The sequence below is a fragment of the Mirounga angustirostris genome, unplaced genomic scaffold, assembly GCF_029215605.1.
Source record: "Mirounga angustirostris isolate CCGP_5_RB_7025 unplaced genomic scaffold, mMirAng1.0.hap1 SCAF_7, whole genome shotgun sequence".
NCBI lineage: Eukaryota > Metazoa > Chordata > Mammalia > Carnivora > Phocidae > Mirounga > Mirounga angustirostris.
In genome coordinates this window covers 142,231,837-142,256,813 of record NW_026991715.1, presented here as the reverse complement: position 1 = coordinate 142,256,813, position 24,977 = coordinate 142,231,837, and the positions used below count along the sequence as shown (strand labels likewise).

At 41.1% G+C, this 24,977-nt stretch overlaps 1 protein-coding gene across 1 annotated transcript in view; it reads left to right on the top strand.

Moving 5' to 3' along the window:
• LOC123834231 (zinc finger C2HC domain-containing protein 1A-like) overlaps nt 1-24,977 on the top strand; it is a 172,102-nt gene that overhangs the window by 87,040 nt on the left and 60,085 nt on the right. The window contains 2 exon segments of the mRNA XM_054504721.2: nt 21,221-21,270; nt 21,535-21,607. The gene's annotated coding sequence lies outside the window, so the exon portion shown is untranslated.

Genomic DNA, 24,977 nt, shown 5'->3' with positions numbered 1-24,977 from the left:
TCTGTTCTATTGCAGATTGAGCACACATCTTGCTTCTTGCCGAATTATCAACAACTTGGGATTCAAACCTCAGTGATATTCATCACTGTAGCCCTCAAGGGATCTAGCCACAGTAATTAGTTCTCAGTAAATGGTTGAATGAATGAAACACACACTTTATTACTGTGTGCCTAACTCAGCCATCTCTCTAAGTCCCCCAGAGCAGTCTGATGTTGTAGGTCTGCTGAATAGGATTATGTAATAATAAAAAGATGGGCGTATTGGTGAGAATCACTGGAGCCAGTGCTGATCTCATTCCAACCTGGGCCAGTCATGTGTTCGTAATGTAAATGGTGGATACAAATTCCACTGAGGTCCCTTCTGTGGCTCCACATTGAGGCAAATGTTCTCACTGTTTTCAAGATAAGGATGAGAATATTCTGGGCAGAACAGAGTGGTCTCCGTCTGGTGCAGCTCTTGACAGTGGGGAGGAGTATGGACAGGCTAGTCCAGAAGAATATAAAGCAGAAATGGGGAGAAGGAAGAAAAGTCTAAAAGAAAGTGGCAGATAAAAAACAATGTGAGTATGGAGAGCACAGTTACCCCCAAATCCTTTCTATAGCAAGATTATCAACTCCAGATCTATAAACTCGTTGACATGTTGTGGCGATACTGAGGAGTGACAGAGCCAGTGCCCATAGCCAGGAGCTAGAATTATGTGGCTCTCTCCTACCTTCAACAGTGAACCTTGAGACCTTCCTCTGGAATGCTGGTTTTTTCTACAGGGCTGAGGGGAAACAGGCAGCTGTACTTAGTTGAACCTTTGCTCCCTTCTTATTGGCTTCCCCTCTTCACCCACAGCAACTTAAATCATTAAAATCCTGTATAATTAAAATTTCATCCAAGTTACACCAGTTATGTTTGCTGGCCACAGAGGAGTGTATAAATATCTTAGGAAAGCATAAAGACAGAGGCTGCTTCCTGCCGGTGGTTTGCCCCTTGCACAGGATGCTGTCTGCTACTGTGTGTTATCGACAGCCCAGGGAAGCTTGAACTTGTGGCTCTGACTGAGCCTTTGTTCTGTAGGGTTATTTCCGTGGTGGGGGTCTAAGGGTGACATGTTGTTGGTGGGGGTGGATGTCTGCTCGGCTCACTGTGGGACTCGGGCTCTCCCTCTTTCTCTTTTCTCTCTCCTTTCTTTCCCTCTCCTCTTGCTCTCCATTTAGAATTTGATCTCTTGCTTTTAAATATACTTAGATTAAAATATCTCTCTCTCTATATATGCCTCATTCTCTCATTTAACTGGAACACATGAGTTTATCTCCCTTCCTCCCCATCCTCTATGTCAATGTCAGATTAATTCTCTGCAACCCAATTTGTATTACTATTTCATTGCTCAAAACCCGACAGGTTTTGCATTGATGTTGAAAGTCCACTGTATGTTCATTCAATGAACAACCAATTTTGAGCACATATCATGTGCCAGGTGCTGCCAGGAGCTCTCTTGTCATAGATTCTCCAGTATTTCCAGAGGGTCACAAAGGGATTGGCTTGCTGAACAGTCCCTAGAATGGGGTTTTGGAACCCTGCGGTAATGGCCCTTTGTGTTGTGGGCATTGGGTATGTTTCTAAGTCATATAAATACCTTACTTGGTGGGGGGTGTCATTGTAGTGGTAGTGACTTTGCTGTTATGTCACCTCCACTGAGATGCTTTTGACAGCTTTGGGATCAGGGTGCATCTGGGTTTGGGTTCCTATGTGGCAGACTGTGAGACAAAAATCGGAATGCAAGTAGTTTATCTGGGAGATAGTAGCAGTTAAGTGAGAAGAAAGGGAATGAAGCCGCTAAACATTGCATTATCAACTCAGTTATCTATAAGCAACTGGAGCCCAGTCCCTCCAGGGAACTCTGAGAAGCAGTGAAGAACATGCCTCAGAGTCACCCCAACGGAGGGTTGCCTGTCAGATGTCCCCAGACATCACTGGTTGAGAGCAGTTCCAGGGGCCAGAATATACTTGTATTTCTTGCTCACCTGCATGTCTCCAGTCCCATAGCAGACCTCAGGGTTGCCAACATAGTCTGGGCAGCTTTCCCATGGAGAGGAGAGGGCTGTGGGGATGTGACACAGGACTGATGGTTCCCAGGAGCAGGGGAGATCCCTGTTTGGTGCTTGTGGAACATCTTGTACTGTTGATTCTCATCATTTGTGATAGTGATGTTCTATAAAGTCACTGAACACCAACTTAGTGAATACTGAACCATTGTTCCTAGAGGAAATATAGGGTTTGCTGCCTGCGAGCCTCTGGTCACAACATTTGGTCAACATATCAATACATAACCTTGTTTTCTGGTTTCTGTTTCAAGACAGCTTATTTAATATATATTGTTGATTCATTAACATTGGACTCATGGCACTTTACCTCATGCCTGGATAAAGCTGGTCTAACACATGTATTTTCTCCATAAGGCACATCACAACCTTCTTGTGCTGAGGAACATCAGACAGCACTTCAGCACTGTACTTGGGCCACTTTAAACAATAAAATCACCAACTATAAGAACAAAAATGTGAAAGATGTGGCACTAAATAAACCTCGGAAAGGACACTCTTTTACAAAGGATACTTGTTTGCAATGTGAGAGCTGAAATGAGAAGGTGGAGTGTCACCTCATTAGACCTTAGCTGGGAACATGTGCATTATGTCACTGAAATTTTTGGCTGTTTTGCAGATGTCTGTGAATGACTGTAAAAGGACCTTGCCGTTTATTGACTTTGGGGTTACAAGTAAATTTTATCTAGTAGGTGAATTTGCAAACGTGGAATCTGTGAATAATGAGGACTGACTATTTCACCTTAAGACAAACATAGTGAAAGCTTACCATAATGCTTAGTGGGGTCTAGAAAACTCAATCACATAAAGTAGGGCTTTGTGTTAATGAGAGCGTAAAGAAGTGATTAGGGTGGGAAGGCAGCCAGTCAGAAGTCTCTTAAATAGTTATCAGTCTACAGTCATTCAAAACACCAGTAGGTTATGCTACTTAACAAAGAAATCTTTTTGATTTAGAATAATTTGTCTCTGGCAAATTTGGATTTTCTCAGAGACACCAGTATCTTTATTTGCATTAACACAAAGAGGTCAGTGCTTGAATTAGTGAATACCCATAGGATTATTTAACTGAGTATATTTTGGGTCATCTTTTAAATATGTTGCATGTGGAGGACCGGCTTCAGAAATAAGACCTGGTGTGGGAATAAGAATGGGAAGCAAGAGATATTAATTTGTAAAGTAGAAGAGAAAATAAGACATAAAATTTGCATCTGTGTATATAAAAATAAAAATGCTTAAATATAAATATAAATTTAACACATATATTTTAAATGTAAGCTAAACCAATTAAGGCTGAACACTATATTTGCTGGAAGCAATGAGTGTTGCACAAAGGGAAATAGGTTTTGTGGCTGACTTTGGCCATCTCCAAATGGCATATGGTTGGATGAAGTTGGATAGAAAGGTAGAGAAATGAAAATGCTAAAAATGTTTCTCTTGGAAGATTTTTTTTTTTTTTATAGAGAGAGAGAGTGAGGGAGTGAGTGAGAGGGGCAGAGGGAGAGAATCCTAAGTCAACCCCATGCTCAGGGCAGGGCTGACATGGGGTGTGATCTCATGACCCTGAGATCATGACCTGAGCCAAAATAAAAATCCAATGCTCAATCGACTGAGCCACCTAGGCACCCCTCTATTGAAAGATTTTTTGGATGATTTTGTCTCCTGACTCTCTGGATGTAATTATGGCCAGTGTTTGGTTATGGCATATAAAAAAATGAAGAATTGTTTCTGGATAAATTTTGAGGGTAGTAGGATAATAATTATCATATAAATTCAAAATCAATAATGTGTGATAAACATTTTCTGTGAGTTTCTGTTCATAAAATCCCATCAAGATGCAATTTTTCACAATATTTCAAAAATGAATGTCTGCATTCATTCATTCACTCACTCACTCATTCATCAATCATATACTGAGTGCTCAGTCTGTGCTAGACAGCCTTCTGGGGACTGCGGACACAGCAGCAAACTAAACCCATAATAATTCCTGACCTTGTGGAGCTTACACAGTAGCAAAGAGAGATGGATAAATACAGACATAAAACAGAATTTTAGATTCTAGAAGAGCAGTGGAGAAACAGAGTAAGGAAGGGTGGTGGGGCTCCTTTCCTGCACTTCTTCAAGTGTCCACAGCTCTCCCCAGAACTCCAGCTGCCGAGACCAATCCTAGAAGACTCTGGTTAGCTTTTGCACAAAGGGGCATGGAGCTCGGGGGTTTCTCTGATGCTGAGCCTGGGGCATTCTGTGGGCATAAGAGGGGGCCAATAAATGCTTCTTGTTTTTGTTCCTTACAGGTATAGTTCTGATACACATTTCCTAAGTTTCCTTAGAAGGTGGCTGGAAAAATCAATCATCTCATGGAGACATTCAGCTAGATTGCACATCCTTGGGGCACCTGGGTGGCTCAGTCAATTAAGTGTCTGACTCTTGATGTTGGTTCAGGTCTTGATCTCACAGTCATGAGTTCAAGCCCCATGTTAGGCTCCATGCTGGGTGTGGAGCCTACTTAAAATAAATGAAGGAGGGAAAGAAGGAAGGAAGGAAGGTAGGAAGGAAGGAAGGAAGGAAGGAAGGAAGGAAGGAAGGAAGGAAGGAAGGAAGGAAGGAAGGAAGGAATAGAAATAATAATAAAAAAAGATTGCATAGCCTTGATGGCCCTACCCCTTGCCTCTTTCACTCACCTGGTCCTCCCCTTCTGCTTTCTATACATCCCTGCATGTAAGCCTTTTTGAGGCTCTGCTCTAGGGGACCCCAGGCCAAGGTGAAGAATGCAGTAATTAGGATGATGTTACAAATATAAATGGGGTTTCCAGGGAAGGTATCACTTAGAAGGTGCACCTGAGCAAAGACCTGAAGAAAGGAAGTAATAGTTATGCAGATAACTGGGGGGACAGTGTTCCAGGTGGAGGAGACAACAGCAAGAGTAAAGACCCTTTTATTGGTTTGCCTGGAGTGGAGAGAGTGAGGAGGAGTAGAAGGAGGTGTGGACAGAGACATGAGGGAGACCCAATCCCATCTCTTGGGGCCATTGTTAGGACCTGGGTTTTGTTCCAAGTGAGATATCCAATTTATTCTCAGAAATTTGTATGCTTTGCCTATTTTATATTTTACTTTATTATTTTATATTTACAGAATACATTTGGATCCTTATTTTATAGATAGGTAAGTTGATTTTTGAAAAGATATCATTGACTTGATGAGAGCTGTATATTCTTATTCTCAGCTTCCTTGGGTTGCTATAAAGTGGTATGTTCTTTGAGGACTGGACTATAGATATTGATGTACTATATTGATGGATGTTGATCTAGAGTATCATTCCTAACTTCACCTTTTGAACAAATGTTTACTGAGTACTACTATGTGCATGGCATGGGGAAGCAACAGGAAGACAAAAGACTCCAAGTACCTAAGAATGTGGTAATGCATGATAGTTTCTAAATCAGGGAACACACTTCCTGGAAATTTTCTAATTAAATATTCCATACTCACTTTATCTGTTGTACATTATTTCCTTTAATTTTGCTTGTCTCGGTAGAATTTCCATACATTAAACCCTGTTTCTGCTTACCTCAAATCCCATAAATACCACTGCTATTTTCAGCTGCTTTATGTGTCTTCTCTAATTTACCCCTACTGACTACAAATTTAATTCTCCTTGGGAGTACGTTCTGTGCATGCACAGGCATGAGACAGAGGCTTCAGAGTGAGATTTCTTCAGTGGAAATAAATGAATAACATGCCGTGGTTTGAAGAATACAGAAATGAAAGGAATAATGTAGATTATCATTCAACTCTTCCACTTACTGTGTTCATTTAGTGTGACAGGGGTTATAAGGGGTGGACATGTCCAATAATGTCTTCCATCTGACTCCAAAGCAAATCTCCTTGAGTTTTATACTTTTTTGCCAGCCTCACCTTGCCTTGGTTTTGGCATCTCTGGCTCTATTTTTACAGGTCTTTTTAGTATTATGTCCTTCGTTGTGACTATGTTGTGTGATTTTCATGTCTATGGGCTTTTCTTCCTCTTGAACCATCTCAGTCTGAGGGGATCCCATCTCTCTTTCCTTGGAAACTGTTGGGATTGGTAGCAGGACACAATCTGAACATGTGTTGGATCTCATATCTCCTAGAAGTTTCTCATTATTAAGAAGAATTTCATCCAGGGCGCCTGGGTGGCTCAGATGGTTAAGCGTCTGCCTTCGGCTCAGGTCATGATCCCAGGGTCCTGGGATTGAGTCCCACATCGGGCTCCCTGCTCCTTCGGAGCCTCCTTCTCCCTCTGCCTCTCTCTCTCTCTCTCTCTCTCTGTCTCTCATGAATAAATAAATAAAATCTTTAAAAAAAAAAAAAAAAAGAAGAAGAATTTCATCCAAAGTAGCAGTTGCTTTGCCACTTCCTTTACTTTCTGAGAAGTGAACTTGTAAGCCAGGCAAGTTAAATCCAGACATTTATCAGATGACCTGATTTTCAGATGGAAGTTTCCAACATTTCTAGTAATTGAAATCTCTCCTCACTTCCATAACTTGTCAATGTGCCAATTTTATGAGCCGTGCCAGGATTAACCTATTTCTTCAGCATATCCTCATTACAGTAACTTCTTTGTTCCTCTCTTTACATATTACACATATGTACATATATATATATATGTATTTTACCATTACCCAGATTTCTCTACAAAACTTTTATTCTTGTATTGACAAATTTCCCCAAAGGTTAGAGTGACCATTTGTTCCAGTTTGCCTGTGACAGTCCTAGTTTATCTGTTGTTCTTGGGGTATTAATAATTAACACCCTCCCCTTTTAATTTCAAAAGTGTGCTAGCTTGGATTCTAAAATTATATGAACACCCAATCAAATTTTCCTTCTCATATTCTCTATCCTATTGATGGGATAGTTTGTATCAAAGTTTGTATCCTAAATTGGAAATAAAGATAAAAATATTTGTACCTTACTGGCCCTTTAATTTCCTGACAGTTCTTCAAGCTCTTAGGGATTTTTCCAGTCACATGTTCCTGCCTATGTCAAATCCACATATGGCTGGGCTGTGCCATCCACCCTGATGGGTTTTTTTCCTTTTCGGTCTGTGACTCCTTATATTCAACGTGCTATTTCCTCTGATTCTTTCCTGCAGGGATGTGTTGTTGTGGTTAATCCTCAGCAGGTCCTGCTTCATGGTCTTGGGATGATGGCCTATACCTAAGGCTCAGGGGCACTTGTTCTGAATATCCTCCCTTCCTCTTCTTTTTCACCAATCGGGATCCTGAGAATCTTGATATCCTGGATCATTATTTTCTTCATTGTTTCCCCCCCAGGAACACTTTGTTGTGTTTAGCCAGCAGGCATGAAGACAGGAGTTGGCTCTACCCTTCTATCTGCTCTTCAAGCAGGGAGACCAGCTTGGCCAATTGGTGGCCTCCAGCAGAAAAAGAAACCCAGCAAAACCCTACAGGCCTTAGAAACAGTCCTCTTTGCTTCCCTACTTCTGGGAAAATAAGATGTATTGAGTGTCAAGCCCTTTGCTTCTCCCTTAACACCTCTTAGGGCAAGCTCCTTTTTGACCTGTTGGAGGAAAGCAGCCCACCTAAGTAGGTCAAGCTCATGACCTTGGAGTCAGACAGCTTTGGGTTTTATTCCTTACTCTGTGGGTTCAGGCAAGTTACTTTATTTCTGAGTCTGAGTTTCTTCATTTGTAAAATGAAAATACCAATTCTTATCTTATTGGATTTAGGGGAGAGTTAACTGAGGTCATGTATAGAATACACTTAGCATTCTGTTTGGCAATTAGTATATGCTTAATAAATAGTTGTTATTCTTATAATAATCATAACTATTAATATTAAGTATAGTGTCAGAATTATAGTAAACTATTGGTACATCAGGCTCTATTTTATGAAGGTGACAGCAATCCCTAATGCAATGACAACAATCGCTGAACCAACAGTGAGGTTCTGAAGACAACCCTGTTCTGTTTTCTTGGGTGGCTCTTGGTGGCTGAGAATACCAGAGTCAATAAACCAGCCAAAACATGTGATGGAATAAAAATGATTCTCTATGTGTAGGCAATTGGGTGGCTTTGATTTTTTTTTCTTCAGAGTTCTCCTTTCTCCCCTTTTAGCTCAACAAGGTATAACATCTGTTATCTTTTCTTCTTGAAGTAGGATAACAGGGAGAAAATGAAGTGTGGAGAGAAAGTAGGATCTCAAGTAGATTTTGAATTTGTAGCCTGATCAGATGGGTACTCCTAGGAGGTTTATTGGTATGTCTAAGAATGTGATCCCCAAATGAAATATGAGTGCTTCTGGCCGGTTACTTTTTTCTTCTGGAGACCTGGGGTAAGACCCTGTGATTCCTGACACTCCTCTCCCCTAGATTCTTGGTTCTTTGATTTTCTTCCCATCATAAATTATTTTCCAGACTATCTCTGTTGGTAACCCATAACCAGCTAAACCTACACTTACTAGAGGAGTCTTTGATGCCTCCTTTCAGTTGATAAAATTAATTATAGAATCCTGTTTTTCTTCTGTCATTTCTTCTGGCCATTATTACCAATTTCATGAAGCTTAGTATTTAGATGGTATAACTTATTTTTAGAGCCAAAGATTTTCTTATTTCACATTGTTAGATGATCTGATTTTTTCTGAGCAACATCTCTATGATGTTGGAAAAAAGTGGATAAACTGAGGCTCATAATGCTTCAGTGACTCTCCTAAGATCTTTTGATGAGTCAAGGAGCAAGACTGGAATAGAAACCACGACTCTAGTCTCCTAAACTGTTTTTCTGACCACTAGACCACACTTCCTCTCCAGACTATGAAACACTGGAAAATGGGAGTGAGGCAGAAAGTAAATATGGAGGCGAACCCACAGAAACACAATTTTACTTGTACCCAAATCATGTCATTTAGCAAAGGAAAACAGAAGAACACCCCAGTCTCTTTGCTGTCATCAAAATTATAACCTAAACCCACAATGGATATAGAATAGGAAATGAGTCTGCCTTGAATTGTCATACTTTTTCCATTTAAAATGAATTTGAAAAAATTGTCTATTTTTCAATCCTGATGTATTTTCCCCTGCTACGAAACGGTAATCTAAGCATTCAATTTTATTTAGATTTAAGGGTAATAAGTAAAATACCTTTATTACTCTCATTCTTCACACAATAAAGACCTAACCTATTTATTTCATGTTTAAGGCCTTATGGAACATAAGGTTTGTTAGACATAGTCATTATCTTTAAATTTAAAATTTAGTTGGACAGAGACCACATACACCCATGAAGAGCTGAAGGCAATCGATAAATATCAACTGAAGCAGGAGATATTAGAATCAGCATGTGATGTGCAATAGTGAAAAGCAAAGCAATGTGGAACGCTTGGGTTTGAGTCCCAGCTGTACCATTAGCCAACTTTCAATCGTGGGCAAGTCAGATCCTATGCATTGACAGGGAGCGATAGCAATTGACTGCCTTGTCTTGTAACTGTACTGGTATGGAGACCAACATGAGAGAACACATGCAAAATGGTCTATGGGCTGGCAGATAATATATGAGAGGTGTTCAAGTCATGGGACGTATCTGATTCATGCCAGGGTCACACAGGCAAGCCTTTCTCCTTTGTATCTGGAATCCCCAATGATACAGCTCTCAAGGGTTGTTCATTTGCCCACACGGAAAATAAAGGAAAGCTCCTTTGAAATTATTTTTGGCTGTGAGAACAGAAAATAATATGATATTTTCCTTTTGGTAAATAGCTCCTTGCCTCATCATTTGGAATAAGTGTGAGCGAGAGATATGTGAATACTTTGAAATCTGCTGATAATGGTTGTGAAGAGAGAATTTTTCACTTGGGAAAGCAAGGCGTGCAATTCCGGGAAGCTGAGTCCTCTGTTGATGGGGACAGAGGAGGCCAAAAACTTCCCACCTGTGGTTCCCAGGGAGAAATGATAACAGTCTTTCATCACCAAGGCCATGTGGCAACCAACAGGGATCCTTGAATGACCTTTTCATGGGGGCTAGCCTGAACTTGAGTTCGTGGCTTCCATCTGCAGGTGAAACTGGGTATTTTTGATGCAAAAACTTGAGAAAAGGCAAGAATGTACTTTTGAAATCAGGCAGGGAAAATCCACCACAATGATTGTTAAGTTATATTTTGTGAGGACATTTTAATTCTGGGAGGGAGGGCATGTGATTTTTCTTAATGGAGGAAACAACTCTACGACTTTTGTTTAAGCTTCTTTCACTCATCTCGGTTTATAGGGAGTCACTCTTTTATAGCAACAACTCATTACACTTCACATTTAGCGAAAAAACGTAAATGTCTTCTGTTGACTGCGTGACCCTAATTATGATATGAAAAGACAGCTATTTCAGTTATCTTGTGTCTAAAATAAAGCAGTAGGAAGACAATCCCAGCCTTTTTTCTCAGGGTGGTGCATGGGCTAATGTAAGCAGCACTGTTGAGCCCTTGTGTCAGAAGTAGAATAATAGGCAGCATTTAGAAAACAATACCATGGCGCCTGTCAGCCCTCAGACATTTTTTATTGTGAAATTTATATGACAAGCATTGCTTGTGGGTTGTAATATATTAGCACCATCTAGTGGTGATGGGCAGAGCTGTTCCCTGCCCCCCACTGCCTGCCCCCCCATCTCCATCAAACAAATTAAGGCCAAGCAATGAACTCTACTTATAGTCTTTTATCTAAATTTGTTGTCACTTGCCACTTGAAAGTGAAAGGCGCTACACAAGTGGGGTAAAAAATAAAGAAGTGTGTAAACCTATTGTAATGATAGCAATAATAATCACTAATGTTTATTGAACACTAACTGCATGATAAATTTGACTAAATGCTTTTTTTTTTTTTTGAGAGAGAGAGAGAGAGAGCGCAGGAGGAGGGGCAGAGGAAGAGAGAGAGAGAATCTCAAGCAGATTCGGAACTGAGTGTGGAGCCCAATGCGGGGCTTGATCTCCCAACCCTGAGATCACTACCTGAGCGGAAATCAAGAGTTGGACACTTAACTGACTGAGCCACCCAGGTGCCCCTGTACTAAATGCTTTTTTATATAATCATCTTATTCAGTCTTTGCAAGACTCTATGAGGTAGATATTATTCTTATTATCCCCATTTAACGGGGGAGAAAACAGGCTTGGAGAGCTTAAGTAACTGGCCTGGATTCGACCTCTGGTTTAGAAGACAAAAAATTTCCTCGTCTCACCAACATTGAATTTTCAGACCTTGTCATGTTGGTGCCATCAGACGTACTTGTGACAGAATACTGTGAGTAGGTGGAGCTCAGGAGTTTTCTCAGGTTGAGAAAGCATCCAGCTGGGGAAGCAGTGGGACATACTGATTGAGAATGTGTGCTCCAGGGTCAGACTAGAATGGGGTTCAAGTTACAACCCAGCCAATCCTGTGTCCTTGGGCAAATTACAGTAGCCCCCCACAACATCAGCTTCTTCTTCTGTGGAATGGTGGTAAGAAGGCCTTACTCATGGGGGAGTTGGCAGTGTTGGGTGAGATGTGTGTGTAGAGTCTGGCTCATGGAAGATGTTGAAGGGCTTTTATTAGATCTCCATTTTAATTTTTAAAAAAGACATTGTAGATTTCTACTTTAATTGCTTTGAATGCCGAACTCATACAGAGTTTAGCGTTCTCCACCTCCCTCCCAGGGTATCAAAACACTCATTTTGTGGGTGGAAAAGAACCATACAAGAAGGCTTTGTTTTAGAGTTCAATAGCAAATCTGGGATAGAATGGAAAGTAGCCTAATTTCATTCCTAATTTGTCCCTTATTGTGGAAGGAAGGAGTGGCTCATTCATAACACATGGTGTTGCTGCTGTTGGCAAGTTTGTTCACACATGGAGTCCAGAGAAGTTCATACAGTGGTCAAGTGGCTCTTCCAGCCAGTATGGCAGCTGTGGGTCATGAAGATTTGGGAACAACTCCTCTCCCCTCTCAGGGCATACCCTCTAGCTCTTGCAGAAGGTACTCGGCTTTCATGTTCTATTCTTGGGACACTGCAGACGATTGCCATGGGAAAGCAGAGAAGTCTCTTCCCTTGGAGCTCTTTCCTCTCTGTTCATGCCCTCCTGTCTGCTTGTTCAGCACAGTCTTAGGAGATGGAAGAAGGGGATGGGTGAAGTCAGAATTTAGATCTAGATGATAGAAGACAGGAGGTCAGTGTAATGGGAGGGAGTTGGCCTCCATGTGGCTTATTTGAAAGAAAATCTGATTCTTCCCACTGTCGGGATCAGCTGGGAGAGCCTGACTCCTTTCTGCTTTGCTCGGCATGACCCTGTTCCTGTTCCTGTTCATCGTGCTCTTTGACTTATGTTAATATCGTCATGTCATACCACCTCTAATACACTGTCTGCCCAGCAATCAGAGATGGCTTTTATAAACACAGGTCTGATAATGTCCCTTCCTTGTCTAGAGCCATCCAGTGTCTTCCCATTGCTCTTACTAAAAAGTGCAGAATCTGCAACTTGACTTACCAGGGCCATGTGTGGTCTAGATGCAGCTTACTTCTCCATACTCATCCTCAGCTTCATCTCTGATCCCTCCCAACCTCCTCCTGACACTCCGGACGCTTTGGCTCCAGCACGCACTAAGCTCCCCAGACCTCTGGGTCTCTGTCCACGCTCTTCCCTCTGCTAGGACAACCTTCACTGGATTCACTCTCACTTACCCTTAGACTCGTGTTCCCAAGTTTTGCTGTGCATTAGAATTACCTAGGGAGCTTTAAAGAATCTTGATTCCCAGGCTTCATCCCATACCAGTCCAATCAGAATCTCTGGGGCTGAAACCCAGGAAAAAGTATTTTTTTTTTACAGCTCCCCAGGTGATTTCAATATGTAGCCAAGTTTGAAAGCCAGTTCTTAGATTGTAGGTGCCTAATTTCCTAATTTTCCCATCCAGTTTGGATTCTTCCTTACACGTTCTCATAGTCCTCCATACGTTCCCACATTTGTTGATTGTCTCTCCCACTAGACTGTAAGCTCCATGAGGTTGTGTCCATTGTGGTCACTTGCCTCTTCCTGGGGTGTGGCACAGAACCTGGCATTCAGGAGTTGCCCGATCAATAACTGTGGAAAGGAGAGCTGGAATGTGGATTTATTAGTTTCCCCACCACTCACAGCTGGGCCTCTTCCAAGGCTAGAATGCTGCAGCTTGCTGCGGCCCAGGCACCTGCACCCACATGGTGAGTCAATGAAACAGCTGCTAAGAAGAGGAGGGCTTCCTGCTGGAGGCAACCATACTTTTATCACCTGGGGAGAGAGTTTCCTTGCCTTGGGGAACGTACCTACTGCAGGACCATAGCAAGGACCAGGATTATCAAGGATTACACTTGATCATTGTGCAACCCTCCCACAAAGATATTGGCCTACTAACGTATTTTTAATTAATTGTCTTCAGCAGTGAACATTTGCCAAGAAAAACATTCTCAACACTCAACAGTCAGAGGATAGTCCCACCTGACTCTTGGCTCCAGTTGATAGCATATTTCTTAATGAACAGTCACTCATATAGACGGTACCTTAAAAATAAGTTAATAGAGCAACATATTTGCACAAAAGCAGCTGATTAGTATCAATATGACCCTAGAATATACTTATAGAGACCAGGGGTAGGCTTGGAGTACGACCCCCAAGACACTATCTTGAAGGACAGCTTAGCTGTGTGCTCAGAAGGATAAAAAATTAGAGACGTGTTTTCGTGTAAAATGCACTGATTAAATAAAGCTGGTGACAGGACGATCCTGACATCCATCTCAATGGTTTGCATTTTCTTTTCTGCATCCACTTCTACAGATTTCTTGCATTATATCACAAACATGGAAAAAGATATTACTGAAAGGAAATGTAAGCAGTAGTCACACTGAATGACTAGACAGCCCCAACTAGCCTCTATCAGAAGATTCTGCATCTGACCCTTTCTGCAACTCTGCATGACTCATTTTATGCTAACGTCTCCCAGTCTCCACCCTTAGAATGAAAGTAATAAAATTTGCCTTTAATTAAAGTCTCTAAAGTTGGGTCCAATGGAAAAATGAAATACTTGAGGATATGACTTAGCCTGTGCTAGGAATTTTATAGGCAGTTCACCAAGGATTTTTTTCCAAATGATTTGCACGATAGGCAAAATGTATTTTAAGCTGAACGCCCTGAACTGGAAACCGTGCACAATAACCTGTCCCAAAAGCAATTATCGCATCAGGACACACCCGTTGGGATTCAACACTCCTATTTAAAATCTGTCCAAACACCACAGCCCACGTGTGTAATGGCTTTGGCAGAAGGGTGAGAACCAGAATCTGCCAGAACCTTATTTAATGGAGCAGGAAATGGATGTTTTCCGAACCAAAGTTTTAAAAGTCGAGAAATACCTATTTTGTGAACAGGATTTATGGTCTCATCCCAGGAGAAGAAGAAGTAAAAGAAAATGGATAAAATTTAATTCCGTAAAGAAATCACAGCTCTGGAGCCCATTTTCCAACGGGAATTGAGAGTGTTTGTGGAGCAAGTTGGCTTGAGAGGTAATCTGCTTGAATGAAACACAAGGATTTTTCTATGTGTGCAAAAATATTTTGATCTCTGAGATTTCGAGTAGAAGATTCAGTTCTGACATTGCCTTTCCCGGGAGGTCTTCGCTGGTACCTCCTCCCCCACCCTCTGGGTTTGAAGTCCCTCCTTGTATGCTGCATACTTATCACGGGGTTTCTATGTTGTTTTGGAATTGTCCTCTTGTCTGTTAGATGATGAGTTATTGATGACCACGGATACTGTTTTGTTCATTCTCATTCCTGCTGGACCTAGTGATCGCTGTATCAATGAATAAAGGAACGAGGATTATCATCGCTATCATAGGCTTGGTACAGTGTAGGTGGTGACACTTGGAACCCAAGCAAATAAAGCTAGTCATGGGCCACTCTTGTTTGCACATGACTAACTCGTACCACCATCTTGCGTCATCTGAAGGCTGAGTGTTCAGCATGTCAGGAAGCACTGTAGTTCCATTTAGTCAGTGTGTTTTGGCCCTGTTGGATTCTTGTAGTTGACCGCTGCAGTGATGTGGGTAGGCAGGGAGGGAGGGATGGAGTGAAGCCCAAAGTAATTTCTCAACAGTCAACGCCTGTCTTCTTCAAGGACTTTTCTTTCCTTACCATTAAGAGAAAATACTACTTTAACACATCAGTCCCTAAATCACCTTCGAAGAGGAGAGAACATAGAAAATCATTTAGCAAAGGTGGTCAAGAATTATTCTGGTTCAGTATAATTCTAGGGGAAAAGCTGTCTTGATTCAAGGCCCAGGCCTTTGGTGTTCTGTGGAAGAAACATTTTAGAAGTCTCAGAGTGGAGGATAGAATGTTCAGAGCGATCAGGCGTATCAGCAGGTGGGTTAGGGGATTCTGGGTGAGAGGCAGGCACGTGACCTCATAATCAAAGGTGGTTTGATGAGGAGCAGAAGGGGCAGAATCCTGAAACACCATGGAGAGAACTTTAGAAAGGAAATCGAAGTTAAAATAAAAGAGCAACAAAGATGATTTGATGTCTTGAGCAAAGAAAATGTGATGTGTAATTTTTTTCCTAAGGAAAGCTCAAATTAGCTAGAAAAGGTGGCTGGTTTACATTATAAAGGCGCATTAAAATTATTTTGATTCTTAAAATACTAACCTTTACTGAGAGGAGAGTACTCTTACTTTAAACTGTTTCTCCCCCAAGTTATACAGAAATAGGTGATATTATGTAACTGTGAGGAAATGCCCGTTCCACACAAAGAAGAGATCCCATCATCTACATAGATGGGTGAAGTCTGCTCAGCTTTATCTGAGGTGATTCAGTTCCCATGGCCTCCAATCCCCAAAACATCAACCTTTGTAACTCTCTGCCCCTCTGTCTATATTTACTCTCCAGAACTCTGTAATATTTACAGAGGGGGTCAATGAATCTGAATAACTGAAACCAAACTACTTGTTCATAAAAAGGTATCTTTTGTGTAGAAACAAAAAATTTTAAAAGTCATTCCCGTGTTACTGTGGTGACAATAAAGAATAAGTTAATTTCTGTTCTCAAATGATAGCTTACTTTTTACAAACTTTATTTTTTTAGGTTGTGTTCTTTTTCCCAATCAACCAGTGAAAAGTAGGACAAAATATTACCTAAGTCAGCATGCTTTATATATGATACAAATCTTGTATTCAGAATGTGAGATTTCCTTACAGAAAAGGTGCACGGGCAATAGCAGTAAAAGGTATCTATCTATCTGGCCAACAGACACATGAAAAGATCACTTATCATCAGAGAAATGCAGATCAAAACCACAAAGAGATATCACCTCACACCTATCAGAATGGCTAAAATCTAAACACAAGAGACAGCAAGTGTTGGCAAGGATGTGGAGAACAGGAACCCTCGTGCACTGTTTTTGGGAATACGAACTGGGGCAGCCACTGTGGGAAACAATATGGAGATTCCTCAGAAAGTTAAAAATAGAACTACCCTATGGTCTAGCAATTGCACTTCTGGGTATTTACCCCAAGAATGTAAAAACACTGATTTAAAGGGATACATGCACCTCTATGTTTATAGCAGCACTTTTACAATAGCCAAGATATGGAAGCAGCCCAAGGGTCTGTTGATAGATGAATGGATGAAGAAGTGGTATGTATATACAACAGAATAGTATTCAGTCATCAAAAAGAATGGAATCTTGCCATTTGCAACAACATGGATAGAGTTAGAGTATAATGCTAAACAAAATAAGTCAGTCAGTAAAAGAGAAATACCGTATGATTTCACTCATATGTAGAATTTAAGAAACAAAACTAATGAACAAAGGAAAAAAGAGAGAGAGAGAAACCAAGAAATAGACTCTACTATAGAGAACAAACTGATGGTTATCAGAGGGGAGGTGAGTGGGAGGATGGGTGAAATAGGTGATAGGGATTAAAGACTACACTTATCATGATGAGCACTGAGTAATGTATAGAATTTTTGAATCACTGTATTGTACACCTGAAACTAATATAACGCTGTATGTTAACTATACTAGAATTAAAATAAAAATTAATAAAAAAAGGGTTTGTTTATGCATGGACAAATGCTGCCTGATAAATATTTATTGTAATTATAGTAATCATGTAGTAGTTATATGCATGATGTATAATGCATATATGCATGATAATGCATAATGTACTTATATGTATAATATTGCATATTATGTACCACTTATACATATAGTAATGTAATTGTTTTCTTTTTTCTTTTTTCTTTAAAGATTTTATTTATTTATTTGACACACAGAGAGATAGCACAAGCAGGGGGAACAGCAGAGGGAGAGGGAGAAGCAGGCTCCCCGCTGAGCAGGGAGCCCGATGCAGGACTCGATCCCAGGACTCTGGGATCATGGCCTGAGCTGAAGGCAGATGCTTAACTGACTGAGCCACCCAGCTGCCCCATGTAATTGTTTTCTTAAAAAAAAACAAAAAAACCCAAAAAAAACAGGTATCTATCTCTCTTAGCTAATATCTACCATGTGTAGGCACCACACTAAGTAAATTATATTTCATTTATTCTTCCCCACAAGACCCTAGAGTGGGATTGCTAGTCTGGATATGTCACAGATGATCCGATGTGGAAGATACTTAGAGAGACAGAGCTGGGTGGTCCAGGCATCATGGTCTGTTAGTTAGGGGAGCTGAGATTTGAATGGAGGTCCAGCAGCTTGAACCAGGGGCTTGAAGACTCTTGGAAAGTGGAAATGAGAGAAAAGGAAGAGTCTAGAATGTACTCAGTGACATTTACCTAGCCAAGATTTATGAAACTCTTACCACATGACAGGTATGGCCTACCAGACATTGAGTGTACAAGAGTGGATAAGACAAATCAGGTTCCTGCTCAGACTGAGCTAGAGTCAGGTGAGGATGGGAAACAACCTAAACACACATTTAAAATGAAGCAGGTAAGCATGATGATGGTGGAATGCCTTCCAGGTTCCTATCTTGGTATCTGCTAGTGCTTACTACCAACCAAATCAGAAAGCCCAGAAGACAGAAAAGATAATGAGCCTGGTTTTGGACATGTTGAGTTTAGGGTGGAATATACAGAATATAATACATTATTTCCTCCTGCCATTGGAAAATAGGAATATTTTTCCAAAAATGAGTCTTCTTCCTATAGGGCAGTTCCTTTCTTAATCCCTAGTTTTGTACAAGGGTAAACTTTTTTAGTTTAGCATGAAGTGAACAGAGCGGACAAACTTACCGGCATGTGTGGAACATACTTTCTACTAAAAAAAGTAGTTCATGAAAAAACCCCAACAAGGGGCGCCTGGGTGGCTCAGTCGTTAAGCGTCTGCCTTTGGCTCAGGTCATGGTCCCGGGGTCCTGGGATCGAGCAAATTACATAGCCTAGCGAATTACAAAGGCCCCGCATCGGGCTCCCTGCTCCACGGGAAGCCTGCTTCTCCCTCTCCCACTCCTCCTGCTTGTGTTCCCTCTCTCGCTGTGTCTCTCTCTGTCAAATAAATAAAATCTTAAAAAAAACCCAAAAAAACCCCAACAAGGTAAGTTAAAAAAAAAAACGAACCCATAAAATATAGAGGGGGTATATGGATCATTGATGCAATTTTTCAGAGTGGCAAAGGAAAGCCTTTCAAAAAGACATTTTAATAAAGAGTTGAAGGAATTGAAGGAGCAAGTCATGCCGATATTTGGGGGAAAGAATATTTTAAGGCATTGGAACAATAAATGCAAATAGCCTACTGGAGCAGGACTGTTAGAAGAACAGAGTGAGGAAGCAGAGTGGTCAGAGGGGAGAATGGTCAGGAGCAAGGACAAATAAGTGATGGAGAGAAAATTATGTTGGGGCCTAGATGTCATGTGTAAAGATTTTGGCTTTTATTTGGCGTGAGCTTGGAAGACACTAGATGGTTCTTAGCAGAGTGAACTTCCAATTGTGTGTTTTTTTTCTGTGCACCGAACAATTAGTTCTGGCCTGGAGATGGTGCCAGATCCCACAGGTTAAGGGTTCAGTCCCACAAGACTGCCCCCCCTCAGCTACCAGCCCCTTCAGAAGCCAACCACAAGTCCAGCTCATCACCCATGCTACCGACGGACCAGCTGTGGATCAGACATTCACATGACCCCCTCCTCAGCTTTGACTAATTTGTCAGAGTGGCTCACAGAGCTCAGAGAAACATTTACTTACACTTAGCAGTTTATGAGAAGGGTATTATAAAGGATACAGATGAACAGCCAGATGAAGCGGTACACGGAGTAAGGGATGCTGGAAGGAGTTTCCCCATGCCCCCTCTGGGCATGTCTATACATGTTCCCCAACATGGAAGTTCTCTGAAGTTCCCTTTGGGGTTTTCATGGGGGCTTCATGACACAGGCATGATTGATCAAATCACTGGCCTTTGGCAGCTGAACTCAATCTACAGCTCTTCTTCCCCCATAGCCCACCAGCAGGTCAAGGGTGAGAGCAGAATCTCCAACCCTCTAATCTCATGGTTGGGTCCTCTGCCAACCAGACCCCATCCTTAGGTTACTTAGGAGCTTCCGCAAAGTCACCATATTAATATAACAAAAGACAGGGGCGCCTGGGTGGCTCATTCGTTCAGCGTCTGCCTTTGGCTCAGGTCGTCTGCCTTTGGCTCAGGTCGTGATCCCAGGGTCCTGGGATCGAGCCCCGCATCGGGCTCCCTGCTCCGCGGGAAGCCTGCTTCTCCCTCTCCCACTCCCCTGCTTGTGTTGCCTCTCTTGCTGTGTCTCTCTCTGTCAAATAAATAAATAAAATCTTAAAAAAAATTATAAAAAAAAATATAACAAAAGACACCTTTATCACCCTCATAACCTAGCAAATTACAAAGGTTTTAGGAACTCTGTGCCAGGGACTGGGAGAGAGACCAAATATACATTGCTTAATACGTAGCACAATATCACTGACTTCATTATGTTTTGTAGGCTTGTGACTCTGCTCTGATTCCTATGGGAAGAGCAGAATGCAAAGGGGCAAGGACAGAATCAGGGACAGAAGTCAAAGGTCAAAGGCTATTGCAAGACAGAGTAGAGAGATGATGGGGGCTTGGATCAGAATGGTGGACAGACTAATTAGTTCAGACTAATTAGCTGGGGGCTGTTGAGAAGTAGTCAAATTCTGGATGTTGAAAGAAAAAGCTGAACAGCTGGAAACAGAGTGTGAGAGAAAGAGAGGAGTGGAAGATGAGAGATCTCTGACTAGCATGATCTGAATTATGGAATTGCTATTCCATGAAATGACATAGACTGAGGAAGAACAAATTTGGACAAGGGACTAAGTGTGGCTTTGGATAGGTTAATCTGAGATACTTATTAGACGGTGAAGTGGAAAAGTTGAGTTGGCCATGGGGGCGAGGGTCTAGAGTTTTTGGAGAAGGTCCAGGCTGCAGATTAATACATAAATGCATTTGAGAGATGAAACATATTAATGGTCTTTAAATCCATGAAGCTTATACGCTATGTTCCATACATCCCCCCTCATACAATCTAGACCTTTGCTTTTGCAGACAAGCATGCTGATATTTTATCCACCTAGTATCTATCACATATATGTATATTCCATACACTCATATACCCACTGAAATACACAAGACACAAAAGGCACATGCAAGGTTGTTCATAACAACACTGCTTATAATATTTTAGACTGGAAACAACTCACACGTCTGTTGCAGGTGGAAAGGGTAAACAAATTCTGGTGAATATGTACAATGGAATAATGTACAGCAATGAGAACGAATACACTATAACTATCCACAGGAATGTGGATGAGTCTTTCACACATACTGTTGACCAAAAGAAGCCAGACACAAAAAAGGCTTGTTGTACTTTCCTATCTATATAGAATGGGGGGAAAAGTGAAAAGTCAAAACGGTGGTTGACATTGGTGGGTAGTGACTTGAAGGGGGCACAAGGGGGACTTCGGATAGGCAGGTTCTGTTCTTTCTCTTGAATTCAGAGCTCAGTGTGTTCACTCTGTGAAAAACCATTAAACCACGTACTTATGATTTGTGTGCTTTTCTCTCTCTATATATTATATTTCAATAAAGAACTTACTTAAACTATCTTTATGCACCCCATCTTCCCCTCTAGCTCCTGATGTTGCAAATGACACGGAAAAGAGGAAGACATTGATACAGCTGGTGAGAGAAAAACATTACAATATCCTTAAATAGATGAGGGGATAAGGGAAGTAGTAGACAAGTAGAGGCTTTGGTCAATGCCAGGGACATGGGCAGATCATCCATAGTGTCTGGAAAAAGCAGTTATGAAAACGGTACAGAGCTTCCTCAAAAAATTAAAAATAGAATCACCGTATGATCTAGCCATCCCACTTCTGGGGACATGCCCCTAAGAACTGAAATCAGTATCTCAAAGTGACAGCTTCATTCCCATGTTCATTGCAGCATTATTCACAATAGCCAAGACATGGAAACAACCTAAGTGTCCCTCAAAGGATGGATGGATAAAGAAAATGTGGTATGTACATAGAATGTAATATTATATATCCACCCTTAAAAAAACAAAAGGAAATTTTGTCAGTTGGGACAACATGGATGTACCTGGAGGACATTATGGTAAGTGAAATAAGCCAATCACAGAAGGACAAACACTGCTTGATTCCAGTTATATGAGGTATCTAAAATAGTCAGTTCATGGAAACAGTAAAATGGTGGTTGCCAGAGGCTGGTATGTGGGAGAATGGGGAGATGTTTTTCAACAGGTATTAGAGTTTCAGTTACACAAGATGAGCAAATTCTAAGATGTGCTGTACAACATAGAGCCTATAGTTGGCAATACCGTGTTATATACTTGAAACTGTGAAGAGGGTAGACCTCAGATTAAGCATTCTTACCACAAAAAAAGCAGGGAAAGGCAGGAGGAATCTTTTGGAAATGATGGATATGTCTGTTACCTCGATTATGGTGATGGTTTCATGGGTATATACATATCTCCAAATTCATCAAATTGTATGTATCAAAGAGAGTCTTAAAGGGAAGAAAAAATATTGAGGAATTTTATGCATCCTTAATTTTTCTTTTGAGTATATACGAGGAACAATGTTGCCCTCTAGTGTTCAAACTTGTTGTTTTTGTTTTTGTTTTTTAATTTTATGCTGGGAAGGGTGGCAAATGGTCCAAGTGCCCCTGTGAAGACAAATTCCTCTTGTTTTTGCAGGTTTTCGTGGCATTTTTAGTTAAGGTTTTCAATTAGGACAGGAACGAAAGCATTACTAGTGCTTTCTAGAAATCATCCATTAATCGGAAGAAACCTGGAAAAGACTATGTGAACAATAGTGTAAAACTTGTATACGTAGTAGATCCTTGATATGGAGCCACGGCTAATCTGTGATCCAGTGAACTGTTCCATTGGATAATGTACAGCAATGAGAATGAATACAATATAACTATCCTCAGGAATGTGGATGAGTCTTTCACACATACTGTTGACATTTATAGAATGTCCAGGGTTTCTCTTAATGTGACATGCTAGGTATATGATACATTGATGAGTGCACACACACACGCACACACATGGCAAAATTTTATACTCAATATGGATAGTTTGGATTTTTATTAAAACCATTCTTCCAGGGGCACTTGGGTGACTCAGTCGGTTGGGCATCTGCCTTTGGCTCGGGTCATGATCCCAGGGGTCCTGGGATCGAGCCCAACTTTGGGCTCCCTGCTTTGCAGGGAGTCTGTTTCTCCCTCTGCCCCTCCACCCCCCCCCCCCACTGCTTGTGCTGGCTCTTTCAAATGAATAAATAGAAATCTTTAAAAACAAAACCCCATTCTTCCAGAACAAATTTCTTGAAATAAAATAATTTTTAAACTTTTTCCCCCTCATGCTGTTCTGAGTATGATCAAACACATTTTTAATTTGAACTCACAAGGATGTTGTGTTTTGGGAAGTCAAAGTCAAGAAAAAGTAAGAATAGTAATATTTTCTCCATTTATGAACTGAGGAAAAGGGCATATAAATTAAGAAACTGGCAGCATACAGGTAGGGTTGGTCTGCAGTATCTAGCTTCCTTCCCTTCCTTTAAAGTTTTTCTGTAGGGGCGCCTGGCTGGATTGGATGGTAGTGCATGTGACTCTTGATCTTGGGGTTGTGAGTCTGAGTCCCATGTTGGGCGTAGAGATTACTTTAAAAAATCTTAAAAAAATAAAATAAAGTTTTTCTCTAGAAGCTGTGAGCATCCCAGACCTCTCTGGCTTGTGACAAATTGTGTAATACAAAATTCACACCATGGGCAGTCAGACGCACCTGGATGAGTCCTGGACTTGCTAGTTTTCCCTGAGATATTGTGCAAGATATGTAATGTCTCTGAGTCCCAATTTCTGTGAAATGGGAAGAGTGATGTAATGCATCTCCTAGAGACGTAGAGATTACCTAGGATTGAGTGTGCGAGAGCATTTAACACAGGACCTAGCACAGCATGTATTAGCTTTAACAAAGGAGAACATGATGTAAGTAACACACCACAGATTCTCTGCAATAGTATGTTTTGCTATCAAGTAAAAAGGTGCTCTGGGATCAAATAAGAATAGATTTTTCCTCTGGAATTATTTTCTGCAATGATATCAATAGACAGTCTAGATCCCAAAGCAAATTCTGTAACCCAAACTATGAAGTCCTATGTCTATCTCTTTCATATAAAGCAGTTGTAATTTTTGTTCTCTGGACTTACTATTTTCTGTTCCTTCCCAAATTGCCTTGAAACCATTGCCAAAAGTTATGAATTATTTATGAAAATCAGAGTGAACCCTTCCCTAAGAGTGGATTTCCCCTTCCTATGTATATTATTACTAAAAGGACTATTCAGAAACTCCTTTTGCCTCTTAATTTCCAGTTCATCAGTTGTTTAGCATTATTGTCCCATCGGAATTGGCCCCTATCATGCCTATTTTTATTGTTCTCTGGGGATTTTGGAATGAACTTCGCATTAACTGAAATTTTTCTTTGAGTATGGTCTTCAGTCAATGTGGGATGGGACTCCAGGTATCAGCCTGGTGTGATGTAATGGGCACCTCCCTTCTGAAGCCCCATTCTGGAGGCTGATGGGAATTCCAGCACAGTGAGGAAAACGAGACAGGAAGTCACCTTCCCCTCAGAACTCCATACAGCTCAGGCTCTTCCATTCCAAAGTTGCATGAGCCAGCCTTGCCCAGAATATTTGAAGGCTGAAGATTCCCCCACCCCAGACAGTGAACAGAGCTCAAGGAATCTCTGGAAGATGAGATGTTCATTCAGAAAGCTGGAAAGGACCACATGGTAGCTTCACTGCTCTCCTGGAGACTGAATCTTGAAACATATCAGTGAAGACCCAATCCTGACCGTGCATGCCTCACAATGAACATGAACAACCTGCCAAGACCCCGCTAAAATCCTGAGAGTCCTTTCTGAGGTATCCTCCAAAGGATATCTACTTTAGACTCTTAAGTCTCTCAAACCAATACATTCTCTTTGCCACTGAAACAGATTTGAGTTGCAGAGTTCAGTCTAAAATGAAAATGGTGGGACCCCTTTTCCAAAAAGCAGGAGGAAAGTGCCACAAGCCACGCAAATATAGACCTTTGCCCTTCTTCTGTGGTTTCTCTCTCCACCTTTCATGGTGTTTAAAATTTTCTGTTTAACATTATGTTCCTTTTGGATATGCTCCCTTGGATCCCCTTTGGGGATCCTGGCTGGAAGAGGCTAGATCTTCATAGGCACTGGAACCCCTATTCATTCTGTAAGACGAGCAGGAAATGAAATATATCTACCAGCCATTTTGACACACTGTGTCTATTGTTTTTTTAAATTATTTTTTATTATTTTTATTTTTTACTCTTTTATTGGTATT